The following is a 20,015-nucleotide window of genomic DNA, read 5'->3' as shown; positions in this document are numbered from 1 at the left end:
TGTTTTTCCATCCTTCAAAGGTAAACCTAAAACTCATCTTTCGCATCATTTGTTCATCTATCTTCAGTGAAGGTAATTGATGTTTCCTTAACTTCTTTGAAATCTCAATTCCCAATTCACTAAAGATTTTTGTTATTACAGAATCATAGGGCAATTGCCCCTTGTTCTTCAGAACAGTTCGATACATATGCGGAATTATAAGATGAGCAATAGAACAGGTTTTACAATTTAAGATAGCTCACATCAGCTTCACTTCATACCGAGAAACATCAATTGTAGAACCTTTTGGCCTAAGGCAATTAATAATGATCTTGTGAAGCACGATTGGTCTTAGGGGAAACAAATGATGATAAACATGAGAGCGATCATCTTTGGTAAAATCAACAATACCAGACAATTGTTGATATGTAACATCAGGATCAATGTCAATCGATTCAAACTCTGATAACCTAACACCTAACAATTTGGCAAGATCCCAAGCATGAAGCAAATATGACTTGTCGAAAACTTTGAATTCAATGGTGTCCACTGAGTAAAAAGAGAGTGTCGAATAAAAATAAGTAGTAAGAACAGGATAACTAGGATATTCAATTGTGCACAATGCTGTGATAAGATGATCATCAAAGAATTGCTTGACATGAATACTAATGGATTTGAAAAATTCGAAATCAACCATCCTTTGTTTGATAACTCCTCTGTTCATCAGGGCTCTAAAACATTGTTGATGTTCTTCAGATTTAATCATTTTATCACCTCGATCAACATCTACTTCATACTTAGTAACTCTCATTTGGATACTAGCAAAGAGCTTTTTTTTTGTTATTCCCTCTTCTGCCATCATCTTCAGTTCTTTTCTTAGTACCATAAGTTTCTTCCACCTTCTCCTTTCCTGTTCTAGTTTGCACAGCACTAGAATCACCAACACTAATAGGATGAACGCTTTGAATATGATTAACAAACATAAGTTCGAATGCTTCTTCACTTGCAAATCCATACTTAGCCAATAATCGAGAAATCACTTCCTTACTATCCCCTAAAGCCTTAAGAGTCGCAATAGTTGATTGTAAGTGAGAAAGATCTGAGGAAGTTTCCGTACCTTCAACACTGGCTGAAGAATCTGACAATTTAAAAAACTTAGGACTACCTTTGACTCTTGAATGCAATCCCACAATCCGGTTTGATCTCCTTGAACCAGAGGGTCTGGTCTTCGTCTTTGAAGCAGATTTTGGAGCCATTACTTTGGAAAAGAAGGAAAGTTTCAATCTTTTGCAGAGAAAAGGAAGAAGAGCCAAAGGTTTTTCACAAAGACACACTCGAAAAGCGACAAAGGAAGAAAGAAAGAAAACTTCATTTTATTGGAAACGAAATGGCACTTATGTAAGGAAAAACAGAAATTTTTGGTAAAGAAAATTGTAAAATGGTTTTCAAAATTTACACAATTTCCAAAAATATTATTCATTTAAAGTTAAATATGACAATTGAAAATATTCAGATCAAATGCATTCCAACTTTACCTAATAAGATTCCTAAAATAATCTTACCATCAAGAATTCAAAATTTCCACATGTTGATGTACTCTGCAGCCTTTGACGAACCTTGTTCTTAATCACTTGAAATAAATGGATTAATAATACCAAGTTTATTGCAAATAAAATCAAACGCTTTCTTATCAAGAGGTTTTGTAAAGATATCAGCCAACTGATTTTGTGAATCAACAAATTGAATGTTTACTTTGCCATTATTGACATGAACACGTATAAAATGATGCTTGATTTCAATGTGCTTGGCTTTGGAATGTAGAATCGGGTTCTTCGTTAGGTTAATGGCACTAGTATTGTCGCATTTGATAATTGTAGTCAAGTCATCTACTTCGTAATCCTTCAGTTGTTGTTTCATCCAGAGGACTTGTGTGCAACAACTTCCCAAAGCGACATACTCAGCTTCAGCAGTTGATAAGGCAACCGTTGATTGCTTTTTGGAGAACCAGGAAACAAGCATCTTGCCTAACAACTGACAGGTTCCAGAGGTGCTCTTTCTATCAATCTTTCATCCTGCAAAATCAGCATCAAAGTATCTAGATAACTCAAACTTTGATTCCTTAGGATACCAGAGTCCTAGAGAGGGATAAAAATTAATATATTTGATTATCCTTTTAACAGCAGATAGATGAGACTCTCTAAGGTCTGACTGGAATCTAGCACATATGCATATGCTAAAAAGGACATCATGTGGCATCCTAGAATTTCATGACAACCTCTAGATGTGCTATGAACCATGAATAGATGATGGAAGCACCATCAAATTATATTGTAGCCATTAGATCCATGATTTGCAATAAGATTTGGGCCGAGCTTTTTTATGGATAATTATTTGATAGGAAAATTTTATTCTTGGCCGTGCGCTTTATAAGTTGGAATTTATTGAATTATATTACATAGTATTATGGCCATATGAATTGGTAATTAGGTGTATACCTAGGTGATGATTAAATGAGAAAAATTAGAGAAGAATGGGTTGATTTTCTTAAGCCCAAGACTAGCCCCACCGTTCGGCCACTAAGGCCTGGCCCGCGAAACTTAAAGGAGCTGTCGTCTACCGAAGGAGGAGAGGGAGAGGCCCGGCCCATTTGGCCCATCAATCTGCATGGGTGTAGCACCCCGAACCCTTTGACGATCGCCACAAGCTCTGATGTTACACTTTATTACCTTTTCCTATTGAAGTACTTGGAACAAGCGTTGTTAATCACAGGCAAATTTTTTTTTTTTGAAAGCGGTCCCAGCGCGACTCATAGCAGAAGCAAATTAAACATCACCATCTATCCCCCTACCAATCCATGATACCAATACACACCAGCTAAACATCAGATTTTATAAACAAACATCGACACATTATTTACATATTCTTTTAGGATGGGACTTCCTTTTTCTCGGGTCGATACAAAACAAGAAAAGCTAGGACTTTGCCATGTCCTGCCTAAAATCTCAAAAAGAAACCCTCGACCCTCAACATCATACGAGCACAAACCCCCATCGAAAGTGTCAACTTATCTACATCAAAAAGATCCAGCTCCTACTCATCGCGCGCAGGTCTCACACCCAACCCGGTGCATCAGGCGGTGGCGGCGGCAACATCCCTCGCATAGCTCCATCCCGACGAACGTGCACAGAAATGAACTCCTAAATGACAGGGCCCCCAGCAAGGCCTATGTCGTACATCACTAGACAGCGTACTCGAATAAAAGTCAGTCCGGGAACAGAGGGACAATCTATCTCAGCACACTCGACCTCTACATCGGATGGTAGCCCATAAAACACCCCCCGCGAGACGGCAAGAAGCGGCATACTGCTAATCTGAAATGTTATTCCCCAAAAGGGGTGAGTACAACCACTCAACAGATAGGGAAATCCAATAATAACTCAATTCACCATGCATATCATCATACGTTGCAGGCATTACTTACCTTGAAATCATGTGCATTTTAATCATGCATCATCATATCATACATATCATTATCATCATGGCATCAACATATCGTACATGTCATCATGCATGTCATATATCATTATCATCATCATGCATATCATCATGCATATCATGTCATGGATGATCATCATATCACATCACATATCATCATCATCATTATCATCATGCATATCATCATGCATATAATATCATGGGTGATCATCATATCACATCACATATCATCATCATCATTATTACCATGCATATCATCATGCATATAATATCATGGGTGATCATCATATCACATCACATATCATCATCATCATTATTACCATGCATATCATCATGCATATAATATCATGGGTGATCATCATATCACATCACATGCATTTCATGTCATGATTTAATTTTTCATCTTTATCTTTAAATTTTGATCACCACATCACCCATTTCTCAATCATCAATTTCATCATCCCTTCGGGCAAAGACCTCCGACAGGGTTCCCAGCATTCAGCCTCCCAGGCTACCAGGCTTCCGGCCCCCCACATTCCGGGCATCTCGCATCTCAACTAGCATCATGAGGCATTCCTTTCGGGCATAAACCTCCGACAGGGCTTCCGGCCTTTACCCTTCTAGCCAGGCATCTCGCACCCAAATCCTGGCATCGCGAGGCATTCCTTTCGGGCAAAGACCTCCGACAAGGCTTCCGGCCCCCCACATTCCGGGCATCCTGAATCTCCCAGGGAATTCCAGCAATGCATCTCTGTACATTCCGGCCTCATCCTCCACCACAACCACTTACTCACTTATCATTATCCACATTTATCATTCTTTTGATCTCATTATTACATGGCATATGATTCACACATGCATCACAATTCATGATCATACATACACCAATGTCTTATTATACATGTAACAATGCATAATTATTTATAAACAAATTCAATGGAATTTATGGCCAATAAAATAATCCCTTTTATTATTATTATTTTATTATTATTATTATTATTATTATTATTATTATATTTATTTATTTATTTATTTTCATAAATAAATATTAAATTCAATATCTATGATTTTCCCAAAATCATAATATTCAAACAATCATTAAACAAACCAATAAGGTGACAAATTTCATGCAAAATTTATGGCCAAATTGAATTTCACAATTTCCACAAAATAGCACATGATATTCGGATAAAAGCCAGAATGCACAGTTTCCAAATAAATTCGATTAAAATATTCATACGACCTCCAAAAATTACGAACTTTTACAGGGTGATAGCCAAGACATTTTCGTGCAACTTGCATGAAGAACTTCAAGTCAGATTCTTTTTAGATTATTTTACATGACCTCACGAAGCTTCTGGAACCACTACCGCATCGTCCAGAATTCACATCTCCGAAATATTTAGCTTTCACCCATATATTCTCTTTAGTTTCCTCTGAAATTTGGATATGTTATGTATCAAGGTGTCCTTTACAAGTTTCAAGAAGAGATATAGGTCAAATAACCAAATTATGGTCACCATTTAAGTCCATGAAGTCTCGGGTGTCTCGGAACACATCACCAGAATCATCGTCTCCAAGATCTAGCCGATTTACTAAGCTATACTTGTTCATTTCTCTTAAAATTTGAGTATGTTGTATTTTAAGGTGTTACCTACAACTTTCATGAAGACATTGTAGTCAAATATTCAACATAAATCGACATGCAAACAAGAATCCAACAAGAGGTCAGTGAAAACTTCACAGATCTGGGGTCTCCGTAGAATAGGACTTTGACCCCTCATATCTTCATCATTTTCCACGAAATTTCAGTATGTTATATTTAAAGACGTTATCTACAACTTCCATGAAGACATCAAAGCCTAAATCGGACTCCAAACACACATGAAAACTCAAACAAGTTACTGACTCCCACAATCCGAGCAAGAACAGTCACACGGCTTGAGAACAAACCACCCTTACCTCGGTTTTTCTCACTAAAAACACCCAAAATCGAACATGCAAACCATATACACACATGCAAGAGAAGTTAGAGGACTCCACTTGCCCCTAGGATGGACGGTCGACGGCGTACGGCGGCGTATACGGCGAACGGACGGCGGCACACGGCGGTTCCTCCTCGGCTCCGCCTCCTCTCCCTCTCGGTCTCTCCCTCTCTCTCGCGATTTCTCTCTCTCTCTCGCCCTCTCTCTTGGTCGAATGAAGCAAAAACTGGCCACCTTCTCTCTCTCCTCCCCTTTTATACTCCCTAATCCTCATCATTTGCAATCATGAGATTGCCTCACCAATGGCCAATGCATGGCCTTCCCCTTTGCCACTTGTCATTTTGATTTTTTTTTTTGAATTGGGTTTGGGCTTGGGCTTGGGCCCATCCGGCCACTCCTCCTTGGGCTGGTCGACAGCCCCCTTGTGGGCTTTAATGGGCCGGCCAACTTGGCCCATTAAGGTTCCACTCTTGGGCTTAAGGCCCAATCGAATTTTGACCTCTCTTCTCTTTTTTTTTTTGAAATTCTTCTATAAATATTTTTAAATTCCAATTTTCGTCTCGGCCAAAGTCTTGGGACATTTTGTTCATTAAAATTTAAATCATATGGCCAAGCATAGATTATTAATCTATTAAATTTAAATTTCCACAGTCACAAGCACAAATCATCAAATTAAAAGACTAATTGGCTAAAGCATAAGCCATGGAAATTCTATCACCTAATCAAAGGCTTTAACACACCTTATGGCTTGGCTTTGAATTTTTAGGATGCCACAATGGGAAAAATGCCAAGTGGCTAAGGGGATTAGCCAAGTGGCATTTGTATGCAATCAAATGATTGCTAATCATTGCTGAAGGGAAGAAAAGAGAGGGAGATTGGGCAGAGTGAGTGAGGAGTACCGAGAGAGAGAGAGAGAGAGAGAGAGAGAGAGAGAGAGAGAGAGAGAGAGAGAGAGAGAGAGAGAGAGAGAGAGAGAGTGTGTGTGTGTGTGTTGTCGTGTGAGAGAAGGAGAGAAAGAGAGGAAGAGAGAGTGGGCGTGCGAGAGAGAAAGAGGAGGAAGAAGAAAACCGTTGTTGCCAAGCGTCCACCTAGTCCAGCCGTTGAGTCTGCCCTGCCCCGCTGTGTGCTTGCTGTAATTCTCTTTGGATTAGAGGCAAGTAGAGTCCGTTAGCTTACACTTTGCTTGTTATGGTTGTGATGTTGAATGTTGGAAACTCGAGTGAATGGTGGTAGTTTTTCCAAATGAGTTGTTGCATGTAGGAACAGTCCGACCTTTGGTGATTTCGTGAGTTGTATGCAATGTTCTAGTTGGAATCTCACTTCGACTTCTTGATAAAAGTTGTAGAGGAATTCTTGAAGATTAACATATCAAAATTTAAGGGAAAACGGACAAGTATTTGTTGGTGAAACGATTTTTCTTCAAAGATACTAGATCTGGAAACTGTTATGTTGATCCCTTGCGATTCTATGAATTTTGTGAAATTATCCAGTCCGAATTTGATTTCATGTCCTTGATAAGAGTTGTAGAAGACATCTTCAGGAGAAACATACTGAAATTTGAGAATAAACGGACCAATATTGATCGGGAAAATGATTTTTTCTTTGAAAGGGTTAAATCTGGAGATTGAGCCGAGGGTTAGGGTGAGTTGTAATAATCATATCTTTTAATCCAGAATGAATTAGACTTCAATTTATTCTTGTTACTTATTCCTCTAGGTCTTGGCTATAACATATTAAAATTTGAGAATTTATTAAGATCACTTGCTAATTTTTTCAGAATTTTAACTAAAGGAGTACATTCTGTATTATCCGAAATTTGCTGTATTTTCAAGAATAAATGGATTGCTCTATGAAATATATGATGTCTTGGGTTGTTAATTATGCTGCATATGTGGTGACATTTAGCATGTCATATAGCATCAAAAAGATTGGTTTAGACCTCGGATATTATTGCATCAAATGCTGATTTGAAAATGAGATATATATGTGAATATACATTGTGATGATAATGATACCATCAGAGTTGTGAGCCGACGATGCCCCGGGAGTGTCGGGATGCCCGGAGTGTGTGAGCCGGAGGGTTCTCAGGAGTTTCGAGATGCCCGGTGGTATACGGTACGTAATTCCAGGGGGAATGCTTGGTGGTATGTCGGTACGTAATCCCGGAAGCCTTAGAGGTGTGTGCCGGGGGGATTCCTCGTGATGCTAGTTGGGGTGCGAGATGCCCGGAGGTTTGTGCCGAATGCCTGGAGGTGTGTGCCGGATGTTCCTCGCGATGCCAAGTTGGGTGTGAGCGATGAACGAGGGATGCAAACATTGGTCTCTGGAAGAAAATGATGAGATCATTTCAAAAGATAAAACGGGAAATTGAATCATGTGCATGAGTGTGTGCATATGGCATGATGCATGATCTGCTTATGAAAGTAAATTGATGCTATTTGACATTGAGAATAAGATCATAAATGCTTGAATGGACCTCATGGAGATGTATACAAGGTTGTATGGATGACATGAATCATGCATATGTATGTGCATATAGCATGGAATGAACCTGATGGAAATACAAGCATGAAAGTATGGTGGTATATGCACAATGGCATGGTAAGATATGCATGACTGCATGGCGATATATGCACGATCGCATGGTGATGTATGTTCGATAGCATGGATGATATGTGCTTTACTCGTGATATCTTGATTGTTTTGCTTGTTGCATTGTGTGGTTGTACTCACCTCTTTGGGAACTAACATTTCAAATTAAGAGATGCCTCTATCACCTGTCAAGCGTGGTACATTTTATGAATTACCATCTAATGTTGAGGTCGAGTGCTCGGAGCACCCCAACGTGTTTATATGCGTCCATGTTTTGGTTATGTATGATGTGGGCCTACCTGATGGCCCTGTAGTTCAGGAGTTCCTTTCTGTACACGTTTGATGCGGCGAACTGATGATGGGGATGCTGCCGCCGCCACCAGCCGATGCACCAGGTTGGGTGTGATAGGAGCGTGTGACTGGTGGAGGATGACATTTTTGGGGATGGCCGACGCTAGCTGATGGATTTGATGTATATGTCTAATGTATAGTCAGGTACTTTTTGAGCATAGCCGAGCTTAGCTATAGTCTTGGTCCTTTTGTTGTACCGACTCATGAAATCCATCTTAGTTATGTAAATAAAAAGTGATTCGACCCTAAAGTATATATATATATATATATATATATATATATATATATATATATATATGAAAGGTTGTAATTGGTGTGCATTGCATTGTATTATTTGGTTTGAATACGGGTTAGGGAGATGATGAGTATGCTTCCGTTATATGAATTGCGCTGGGACCGGTTAAGGTAATGCAAACCCCTAGGTTGTATGGACCTGCTTCAATTAAATGGTATCAAAGTGACTTGTCAATAGGGCAAGTGAAAGGTAAGTGATCTGTGGCGACCCTAACGGTTCGGGGGCTGTCGAGGGCTGCCACATATCAGGCCTTGAGGCTGTAAGATATAGCAAAGAGACAATCATGCTCCTGTACAACTTCTGAACAACTTTCTTTCCATTCTCATCTTTATCGAGCTTAGAAGATGAAGACATAAGAATCTCTACTTTCTTTGAATTTTCCATGTGAAATTTCTTCACCAGTTCTTTGGCATATTTTTCCTAAAATATAAATGTCCCTTCTTGCATTTGCTTGATTTGCAACCCAAGGAAAAAATTTAGTTCCCCCATCATGCTCATCTGAAACTCGTCCTGCATCAACTTGGTAAAACTCTTGCAAAGATTTTTATTAGGAGATCCAAATATAATACTATCTACATAAATCTAAACTAATAAAATTTCCTTACTTTCTCTTAGAATAAATAAAGTAGTGTCAACATTACCTTTCACAAAGCCATTTTGTATGAGAAAAGTTGTTAACCTCTCATACCAGGCTCGAGGAGATTGTTTCAGATCATATAAAGCCTTCTTCAGTTTGTATACATGATCAAGCTTTCTAGGTTCTTCAAAACCTGGTGGTTGTTCTACGAACACTTTCTCTTTAATGTATCCATTTAAGAAGGCGCTCTTCACATCCATTTGAAAATATTTGAAACCATGGAAACACGCGTAAGCAAGTAAAAGTTTGATCGATTCTAACCTTGCTACTGGCACATAAGTTTCATCGTAGTCGATTCCCTCTTCCTGTGAGTAACCCTTAGCGACCAATCTTGCCTTGTTTCTTATGACTTTTCCTTGATCATTGAGCTTATTTCTGTACACCCATTTTGTTCCTATTACGGGATGATCCTTTGGTCTGGGAACTAATTCCCACACTTCATTTATACAAAATTGTTGAAGTTCCTCCTACATTTCTTGGATCCAGTTTTTATCTTATAGCGCTTCTTCAATACTTCTAGGTTCAATTTCTTAGATGAGCGCTAAAGTGCTGACTACTTTTTTAAGAGTTGATTTGGTTCTTATCTTGTCGTTGATATTATGATAATCAGATCTTTCGGATGACTGGACTTGTGCTTCCAGTTTCTGTTGAACCTATCATCAGAGGTTATGGGTTTCTCACTGGTTTTATCTTCAATATTTTCTGGTTGCAAAGGCTGTTCATCTGATTTTGATTTCTTGTTGTCTTGTTGCGCTTGAATTCCATAAGAGAATTGCTCTGCTTGATCAGAGTCTTCGTGAGTTTGAGAATTTTCATCAAATCTCACATTGATAGACTCCTCCACTGTATGAGATCTCTTGTTGTGAACTCTGGAGGCCTTGCTCATGGTTGAGTATCCCTAAAATATATCTTCATATGATCTTTCATCAAATTTATCAGGGTGATCATTAGCATTTCTCAAGATAAAACATCTCCAACCAAAGACTCTGAAGTATGAAATAATTGGCTTTTTGCCTTTGAAAAGCTATGGGGGCTCTTTTCTAAAGAAGGTCTAAGAAAAACTCAATTTATGATATAACAAGTTGTTGAAAGAGCTTTTGCCCAAAAATGAGATGCAACTTTAATTTCTATGAGAAGAGTTCTTGCCATATCTTGTAAAGATTTATTTTTCCTCTCTACAATACCATTATGTTAAGGTGTGTAAGGAGTCGAAAACTGATGCTCAAAACCATTTTCTTCACAAAATTTTTGAAAACTCTGATTTTCAAACTCTCCCCCATGATAAGTTTTAATGCAATAAATGGAATATCCTTTTTTTCATTTTGAACCTTTTTGAAAATTTTAAAAAATGCTTCATGCTTGTGTGCAAGAAAGAAAACCAAAGTATATCTAGTATAGTCATCAACTATCATTAAGCAGTACCTTTTACCTCCTAGGCTTTGTGTTCTTATGGGTCCATAAATATCCATATGAAGAAGCTGTAAAGCTCTGTTAGTATTAAAAAAATTAATAGACTTAAAAGAACTTCTTACCTGTTTACCTAAGGCGCAGATTAAGCAGACTTCAGAGCTTTCAAATTTAAGATCCGGTAATCCTTGTACCAATTTCTTTTAAGAAAGCTTCGCTATTTGTTTAGTGCTTATATTACTAAGCTTCTTGTGCCAAAAATCTGACTTGTCCTTTATAGAGACCAAACACTGAACATCATCAGTAGTTATATCTAACAAATAGATGTTTATGTGTTTCCTTCCAGTAAAAGACTGCTTCAGATCTTTACATGTGCCTGAACACTTGTTTTCTTGAAAGCATATTCTGTATCCGGCATTACATAGTTGACTAATGCTGATAAGATTATAGTTTAGTCCTTTGACAAGAGACACATCTCTTATTGTCAAACTTCCAATTTCAACAGTTCTCTTCCCAATGATTTTCCCTTTGTTTCCTCCAAAGGAAACACTTCCTTCATAAATTCTTATGAGTTCAATAAACTTACTTACATCACTAGTTATATGTCTTAATAACTATTGTCAAAATACCACTTGTTTTTCATTCCTTTTGGTACCTCAAATTCATCTTTAGAATCAGATTTTTCCATGAGACAAATATTGGCACTTTCTTCATCACTTTATTCACACTTAGTGTCACTCCAAGTCTCGACCTTCAGTGCTTTCTTTATCTTCTCATATTTGTTCTTCAGTTTCCTCATAAGTGGACAATTTGGCTTAATATGACCTCGTTTCTTGCACTCGAAGCAGAAAACATCTTTATTTTCTTCCTTATCGTTGAAGCTTATCATTTGCTCAGAAGTTCTGAAAGTTTTCTTTCCCTTGAACCTACTTCATTTTCTGGCCATTCTTTGAAGCTTCTTCACCATGAGAGCAATCTCTTCGTCATCCTCATCATCTTCATTTGAATCTGATTCATCAAAGTAAATTTTTGATTTCAAAGTTAGAGTTTTCTTTTCTCTGATGTCTTCTTCATTTAGATGCTCTTCTTCATAAGATTAGAGTGTTCCTATGAGCTCATCCATAGAGAGAGGTAATATTCTTTGAGTCTCTTAGATAAATGTCTTGATGTTGTTCCACTCTTTTGATAGTCCTCGAAGGATCTTGTTTACCTTCATTGGATCTGACGCAGGTTGCCCTTGATATGCCAATCCATTGACAATATTAGTAAACCTATTGAACATGTCAGTTATGGATTCTTTTGGTTTCATTTTGAAGGCCTTATATTGTTGGAGGAGAACGTTGATTTTCGTTTCCTTCACCCTATCAGTTCATTCATATGTCACTTGCAACCTGTCCCATATTTCTTTTGAAGACTCACAAGAAGAAATTCGATTATATTTGGATGGAGATAATGCACAATACAATGAGTAAATTGTCACGCCCCAAACCTTGAGCGCATGTACATCCCTCGGTAGTCGATTAAATTGCGACGTCCCATGACACGTCACCAACTCATTCATTTTATTGCACATGCAAAAGAGAATTAAAAACCCTTGACAACAACCAGCACGGGATAGGAAAATAGGACAATAGATTCACAACCAAAAGACTCTTTTATATATACACCTAGTCACATACAAAAGTCTACAAAAGACATATATACAGAATACTAGATCAAAAAGGGGTTACAGAGACTCTAAACTCCAAGCTCTCTAGTCCTCGGCTCCGGGTCCTCCATGACACCATCAGGGGTGTCGATGTCCAGAGGGTGCCCTATATCCCACTCCCCTGTCCCGACGGGAGGCCCATCAAAACCACCTATAGAACCCTCCCAACTCCTATCGGGCTTATGAAGGTACCACACCTTGAAACGATGAGGTACCAAGTGGGGTAGACCTTCATCGACCCAAACAGTGGACTCCATAAGTGACATCTTGAATTTTAGATTTTGTTTTCGATTGGATAAGTTGAGCTTTTCATTGATGTGCCTATAGTTCTTTTCCCTGAGTTGGTCACTCACAAGATAACTAGCCTATCGAGTAAAGCCATTAAGGGATTTTAATACAATAGACTTGAGAATTCGACTAGGAATTGACTGCTCGATTGTGTTAATCTGCAATGGTCATTACGACATAGTTAAAAATCGATCAGAGATTGGAGATAGGTCGATTTGACAGAGGTGTGTGATTAAGTGTGGGTGATTCCACCTAATTGCAAAATTATTGTCGATCGGTACTAGAACGATTTTCTGTCATTTTGGTACCCTGTGCCCGTATTTGAAACATTGAGATTTTCACAACAACTGAGAGTCACTAATGTGTCGAAGATTGACATTGTGGTTCGAAAATAGTCGACAACGGGTCAAATGCGCTACAAATTCCTAAAAGCTACCCGATAGGTTAGATTACGCTAAAATCGCGTCCGGTTGAAATTAATCATGAAGTTGAACCCGATTTTAGAAATTGAAAGTTTAGGCGTGTCACGACTTATTTTAGGAACGTCGACTCATCATTCGAAGAATTTTCGGCGAGCTCGGAATTTTTACGGAAAATCAATTTGGACGATTTGGAAAAGCAAGGAAATTCAGAGGGGCCAAATTGAGGGGATTTTTGGCATCCAAAATGAGCTACTTGATGAAGGGAAATTGTGGAATTTGTGTGGCTTCTTTCTCAGCAAAATTGGACATAAAATTGGAGAAATTAATGAAGAAATTGAAGTCCAAAGTGGTGAAATTCGTAGGCTTGTGTGGGGGCTGCAACATTTGGCATCAACTTAGCTAATTGTGGGGGTTTATGTGCAAGAAAGTGATGGGGGAACAAAAGGGATTAGCATGAGGGCTTGTGGGACCAAGAATTGATGAGTGTGGAGATTTACATTGACTTCCCCCCTTCTTCAACTTCCTTCGCACGCCAAGCCGCCAGTCCCTCCTTCACCACTTTTGTCCCTTTCTCATTTCCTTCGAAGAGACGTGCAGCTCCTTTGTTCTCCCTCTGCCATTGCCACCTACAGCTCACGCTCTCCCCCTTTAGTCACTACACCCCTCCACTTTCTCTCTCTTGCTGCCGTCTACCACGAAGACCTCTTGCCCACCTCCATCTCCCCCAGCGGTGATCGAAGCAACTCCACCGACCCTCCATTTCTCTCTCTCGCTACCTCACGCCCACGCACTTCAATCCATGTCTTCAACCCCCCAACGCTAGCATATTTTCAACGCTAGCAAAACCCTTCTCTAGAGTTGACTCCCCTTTGTTGGAGAAATCCTCTTGAAGTGTTTTGAAGTTGACAAAACGTTTCCATCAGTCTAGTCTGAAGGCTTGCAGACTCTGCTATTTAAAGTCTAAAGACCTCCGGACAGCTAGACTCAAGACTCAAAGTCTATCCTCATTGACAGTTTCTAATCCGTTGAAGAAAGACTATCCATAACTGGATGTTTCATTAAGGATGTGACCTTATCGACTGGAGAAGATCTCTTGGCTGGATATGACATAACGGAATCCTTTTGTTTGGTCATAATTGATTCGAAGATTAAGGATCCGATGATTGGCAAAGTATACTTGGAAGGTTCTACTTATGGAAACCGAGATCCTAATTGTATGGGCGAGTAGGATTGATGGGCTATTGACATGTTCCTTTAATAGCTCGAATGATCTTCCTAATTGATTCCGTCCAACGGGTAGATTGGAGGAATTCCTTTGGTAAGTGCCAACGGGTATGATGGCATGAAGGAGTATATAAGGAAGACGTTCCAGTTGTTCGAGGGTGTGCACGATAGAAGAATTCCAAAGTCTGAAGCTCTTTGTTCTTATTCAATTCATTTGTTGAGCAAAATCGTGTAAACAAAAGAGAGTCTATATTCGTGAGAAACCTTGAGGAAGTGTGGTAGAATACCTACACTATGGAATCAAGGAAAAGTTGTGCTGTAACTTCTCTTTTGTTCATAGTGAAATCCAGCCGGTGGGCTGTTAGTGCGGAAGAGTGGACGTAGGCTTGGATAAGCTGAACCACTATAAATCTTGTGTTCAATTTTCTCTTCCCTAACCTTTACTTTACTTTGATCGTATTTTCCTTTCTATCGTTTGCCTAGAATCGCTTCCGTATCTCGAGAATTTGTTTGTGCACCTATTCCCCCCCCCTCTAGGTGCTTATACTAGCTGTCTCAATTGGTATCAGAGCTCGTGTACTCACTTTAGTTGAAGTGTTTTACTTCAGAGTTAAAGATCCATGGCTAGTATGTTGGCTCCAGGGCTGGTAGAAGGGCAAAGTAATACCAGACCACCTTACTTTGATGGAAATGATTACAACATATGGAAAAACAAGATGAAAGCATTCCTAAGATCAAAGGATCCTCTGGAATGGGATGTTGTAGAAAAAGGAATCATTCCTAAAGCTGCATTTGTCTCAGAAAGAGGAAAAGATGCTGTTGAGTCTAGCGAAATGACTCAGGAAGAGATAATCAAGAGACAAGCTCTTGATGCGAAAGCAATTTATTCCTTATATTGTGCTTTATCCCCTACTGAATATAACAGAATATCTTCTTGTGTTATATAGCCAAAGAAGTCTGGGATAGACTACATATTACCTATGAAGGAACCGATCGAGTGAAAGAGACTAGAATCAACATTCTCATCGGCCAATATGAAGCCTTCAAAATGAAACCGGGAGAATCTATAACTGATATGTTTAGTCGTTTTATAGATATTGTGAATGGTCTTGAAAATCAAGGTCAACCAATTTCTGATCCCATGAAAGTAAACAATCTACTGCATGGACTCTCTAAGGATTGTAATCACATAAAGACCTCAATCAGAGAGACCCAAAGAATCATGCCACTATTTGTTGATGAGTTGGTTGGGACTCTTCAGTCTTATGAAGTGGAACGAATCAATGAAGACAAAGACCCTAAAGGTAAGAAATCCATTGCATTAAAATCTAATGATGATTCTGATGTTACAGATTTTGAAGACGATATGGATGATGAGGAACTTGCTCTCATGATAAGAAGATTCAGAAAGCTAAACAGAAAATGAAGAAGATTCAATCCAAAGAAACAAAGTTTTCAAAAGCAACAGACTAAGTCTGTTGAGGATGATGAATCAAACAAAGATGTAGTCTGCTTTGAATGTAAGAAAAAGGGACACATCAAACCCAACTATCCTCTTCTGAGGAAAGGAAAAACTGAAAAGAACCGAAAAGCTCTTAAAGCTGAAACATGGAGTGATACAGAGTGTGAAGAAAGTGATGATGATTATGCCAATATATGTCTGATGGTACAATCGGATTCAGATTTAAATTCCGAGACAGATTCAGATTCAGAAAGTGAATTTGAGGTAAGTAACTTCAAAATCCCTATTAAGGTTTCAAAATACATTGATGAATTGTGTTTTAGTCTTAAGACTCTCTTAAAAGAATTTCCGAACTCAAGAAAGAAAATTATGCTCTAAAACAACAGGAAAATATTTTGAAAGAAAAAGTGAATTGTTTAGACAAGAATGTTTCTTCTCTTAAAGAAAGTGAAGATAATCTTTTAAAAGAAAATGCATTCTTGAAAAGTGATATCTCAAACATTTCCAAAAGATTTTCTATAGGATCCGAGAAACTGGAAAAATTTCTCTGTTCAAAGACCTTATTTCAATAAATCTGGTTTGGGAATGACTGCTGAAACCATTCCTTTAATTGATTTTCCTAAAGTAAAGGAACGAATCAAACAAAGACCCATAAGAGATGCTTACAAAAATCATTTTAAAAGGATCTTTGTAAAACCAGTAGGTCGCAATGCTCTCAAATGCTCAAAGTGCAATAGTGTAGATCATTTTGAAAAAGAATGTCTTATAATTTGGAAACTCGTTAAAAAGGTATGGGTAAAAACCGCATATCATACTAACACCAATGGACCCAAGAAAATATGGGTACCAAAGAAGGTTTGAGTTTCTTTTTTAAATGTAGGTCACTATCAAGAAAAAGGTAAAATGGTATCTGGATAATGGATGCTCAAGACACATGACAGGAGACTCAAATTACTTCATAAAGCTTGTTCGAGTAAATGGTGGAAAAGTTTCTTTTGGAGGAAACAGCAAAGGAAAAATCATGGGATTTGGAACTATAAAGATTGGAAATCTCACAATCAACAATGTTTCCTTAGTGGAAGGGCTTAATTACAATTTGCTCAGTTTTAGTCAGCTATGTGACACTGGTTTCAAAATCAACTTTCAAGAGGAAATATGTTTAGGAATTAGTAAAGATTCTACTCAGTCATTCATGGGTCGAAGACATGGAAATATCTACCTCTTGGATGTGAAACCAGATGAATCACAATGTCTAATCTCAATCCAAGACGAAGCAAACTTATGGCACAAAAAGCTTAGGCACGTCAATATGAAGCAAATAGCCAAAATCTCAGCAAAGAAGCTTGTTCGTGGTTTACCCAATTTATCATACCAAAAGTCTGATCTATGTACACCATGTATATTGGGAAAACAGGTAAGAAATTCCTTTAAACCGATAAATCAAGTTTCCACTAACCGTGTACTGCAGCTTCTGCATATGGATCTTTTTGGACCAACCAGAATACAAAGCATTGGAGGTAAGAAATACTGCCTAGTAATTGTGGATGATTACTCACGATTTACTTGGGTATATTTCTTAGCAAGTAAGTCTGAAACTTTCTCTTACTTTGAAAAGTTTGCTAAAAAGGTTCAAAATGAAAAAGGGTATGTTATCTCGAGTATAAGAACAGATCATGGAGGTGAGTTTGAAAATCCTGATTTTACAAAATTTTGTGATGAATCAGGTTTTCAGCATGAATTCTCCTCTCCATATACTCCATAGAAAAATGGAGTTGTGGAAAGAAAGAATAGATCACTTCAAGAAATAACTAGAACTCTTTTAATTGAAAGTAACATCTCGTCACGTTTTTGGGCTGAAGCAGTTTTACAAAGATGTTACATTATAAATAGAGTTTTTCTAAGGCCTATTCTGGAAAAAACCCCCTATGAACTGTTCAAAGAAAAGAAGCCTATTGTTTCATATTTTCATGTATTTGGATGCAAATGTTTTATACTGAAAAATGCAAATGATCGAGTTGGTAAGTTTAAAGAAAAGTCAGATGAAGGCATCTTCCTTGGATATTCAACCACAAGCAAAGCGTACGAGTCTACAACAAGAAGACACAAACAAAGTGGAAGAATCAATGAATGTTAAATTCCAAGACTCTATGCAAAATGAATCCATTCAGACTCATCTTGAAGAATTTGAACCTGCTCCAGACTCTACAAAGTCTAAAATAGCTCAGACTTTGAAGGATCAATAATAAGTGACTGTTGAAGATTCAAGTGAAGGAAGTGACCATCAATTTGACAAATTAACCAGCAACTGGAAACATAAGTCCAGTCATCCTAAAGATCTTATTATTGGCGACATCAATGAAGGAATTCGCACAAGATCCAAAAGGCGCGAAGAGTCTAGTCTTTGTGGCTCTTGTTTCTGAAATAGAACCCAAAAGCATAGAAGAAGTTTTATCTGATGAAAGCTGGATTGAAGCTATGCAAAAAGAGCTCAGGCAATTCAGCATTAATGATGTCTGGGAATTGACTCCTAAACCAAAATGTAAATCTATTATTGGAGCTAAATGGGTTTTCCGGAACAAGATGAACGAGAAAGGAAAAGTTATAAGAAACAAGGCAAGACTCGTGGCCAAGGGATACACACAAGAAGAAGGGATAGACTATGACGAGACTTACGCACCAGTAGCAAGGTTATAAGCAATTCGATTATTACTTACTTTTGCTTGTTATAAGAATTTTAGGTTATTCCAAATGGATGTCAAAAGTGCCTTCCTAAATGGATTCATCCAAGAGGAAGTCTATGTGGAACAACCTCCTGGGTTTGAAGACCCAAGGAAACCGGACTCGTATTCGAGACTCAAAAAGGCTTTATATGGCTTAAAACAAGCACCTCGAGCTTGGTACGATAGACTGAGTAAGTTCTTAATTGAAAATGGATTTGTTAAAGGTAAAGTAGACACTACTCTTTTCATTAAAAGAGAAAGTAAGAGTTTTCTACTTGTTCAAATATATGTCGATGATATTATTTTTGGATCCTCTAATGAAAGTCTCAGTGCAAGAAATTCTCTAAGACTATGCGGGATGAATTTGAAATGAGCATGATGGGTGAGTTAACCTTCTTTCTTGGACTTCAAGTGAAACAACTGAAGGACGGAACTTTTATTCATCAAGAAAAATATGCTAATGATATTGTGAAGAAGTTTGGACTGGACAATTGCAAAAAGGCCGATATACCAATGTCAAGCTCCTTGAAGATAGATAAAGATGAAGGAGGAAAGAAAGTCGACCAAAAGTTATACAGAGTATCATCGGTTCACTTCTTTATCTTACGTTTCTAGACCCGACATTTTGTTTAGTGTTTGCATTTGTGCCAGATTTCAAGCAGACCCTAAAGAATCACATTTAAATGCTGCAAAGCGTATTATCAAATATATTGCATCAACTTCAAGCTTCGGTCTTTGCTATCCTAAAAGGGGAGACTTTACTCTTCTCGGGTACTCAGATGCAGACTTAGTCAGATGCAGAGTTGATAGAAAGAGCACCTCAGGTACCTGTCAACTACTTGGAGGCTAGACAGTGTCTTGGTTTTCAAGGAAGCAAAGTACAAGAACTCTCTCTACACAGGTTGAATATGTAGCTCTCGGAAGTTGTTGTTCACAAATTCTGTGGATAAAACAACAGCTAAGAGACTTTAGAATTGAAGATTCATGCACGGAGATTAAATGTGACAACACCAATGCAATCAATCTCACCAAAAATCCAATTCTTTACTCAAGAGCAAAGCATATAGAGATTCGACATCACTTCATTAGAGATCATGTTCAAAATGGAGAAATTACAATCCAGTTTGTTGACTCAAAGAACCAACTGGCGGATATATTTAACAAAGCCTTTGGAGAAAAATCAATTTGAAATTATCCGTTCCGGACTCAACATTTTGAGGTTTGAAGAAGTTAAAGTCTAGAGACTCTCGACTCGGACAAATAAGACTTTAACCGCAAGACTTTGACTGTAAGTTATTTTCTCTCTCTAATCTCATCTTGAAAAGGTACGTTTATCAACCGTGTTTGATTATTGTTATCTCAACCGCTATCTTTAATTGACGAGATTATTGCATCATTTCCAATAGAAAAATGAGTTATTTTGAAATGACCATTTTTCGAAAAGGGCAGT

Source organism: Eucalyptus grandis, chromosome 1 (genome assembly GCF_016545825.1).
Source record: "Eucalyptus grandis isolate ANBG69807.140 chromosome 1, ASM1654582v1, whole genome shotgun sequence".
Classification (NCBI taxonomy): Eukaryota; Viridiplantae; Streptophyta; class Magnoliopsida; order Myrtales; family Myrtaceae; genus Eucalyptus; species Eucalyptus grandis.
Note: the sequence above shows the minus strand (reverse complement) of the source record.